At 46.7% G+C, this 1,094-nt stretch overlaps 1 protein-coding gene across 1 annotated transcript in view; it reads right to left on the reverse strand.

The window, feature by feature from the left end:
* Positions 1–518, reverse strand: part of C1QTNF9 (C1q and tumor necrosis factor related protein 9) — a 25,681-nt gene extending 25,163 nt beyond the window's left edge. The window contains exon 1 of the mRNA XM_006753684.2: positions 479–518. The gene's annotated coding sequence lies outside the window, so the exon portion shown is untranslated. The remainder of the gene's footprint in view (positions 1–478) is intronic.
* Positions 519–1,094: the final 576 nt, after the last annotated feature.

A 1,094-nucleotide genomic window follows, 5' to 3' on the forward strand; every position in this document is an offset into this window, starting at 1 on the left:
TCTAAAAATCTCTGAATTGCCTTCACCGAATACATTTTTTTCCATGTGCTCTATATGTTATACACTTTAGGTATTCCTTCTTCAACATATGTTGAGGGGCTTTAAAAAAAACACTAGAATAAATTAAGATAGCCATAAATATAAACGCACACATTAAAATTTGCACAAAATTATCAACAAGCTCCTCTAGAAAAGTCTGTTCACCCTACGGCTTTCTATGGTTTCAGGCTTCCTCCCAGCCAATTCAGAGTTCTGGCAGAAGAATGTCAAAATCTGCTTCATCTCCTATTTAGCCTCTTCCTCACAACTGAATTTTGGAACTGGCTCACTCCTTTCCTACCCAAAACTCTGCAGACATCTGCCTTTTTACTTTGCAAATAACTGAGCAGGATTGTCACTCACAAATAATAAAAAGGGCAGTTTTAGGACTCGGATGCCTTAAGCTGAATGTAAAGAATTAGTTTCCTAATGCACTTACCTGCTCCCCAGGGCTGTGGGCTGCACCCAGGTGCTGCGCAAACCAGGACTCAAGGACAAACTAAGTAAAATCACACCTTCCTGGCATACAATTCCCTGGTGGATGTATCTGCAAAACAGCAGGAAGGGGTGGGAACAGAGAGCCACAAATGTCTTGGAAGAGCGCCAAAACTGCAGCCACACTTGAGTCAGGTAGCATCTTCCACCAGCTCCACTGAGTTTAGAAAACTCAGCTCCCCGCCCTCCTCCCTCCATCGCCAGCCCTGACCTCCCTTCTGGGCTTCCCTCTGTTCATCTCACAACCCACAGGACAGACCTGTCTCGAATCCAAACACGGAACTCTGCCCCACCCCTTCACGCTGTATTTTCTGTATCGGTTTATGGCACTAGCACCCACCCATCACCTCAAGGCAGACCTTGGAAATTATCCTTCTCCCAACATCTGGAGGCCGACTGAGACCTGTTGTTACCACTGAGCATCCTTCACACCCAGCCCTCTCCTATCCCGTGGCATCTTCACTGGACACTGTCTCCTAAATCAGCGGTCGCCAATTGGTGGTCCGTGAGGTCTGAAATGTTGGTGACCGCTGTCCTAAATCACCTCCCTGTCCCAATCC

Source organism: Myotis davidii, unplaced genomic scaffold, assembly GCF_000327345.1.
Source record: "Myotis davidii unplaced genomic scaffold, ASM32734v1 scaffold1031, whole genome shotgun sequence".
Taxonomy (NCBI): domain Eukaryota; kingdom Metazoa; phylum Chordata; class Mammalia; order Chiroptera; family Vespertilionidae; genus Myotis; species Myotis davidii.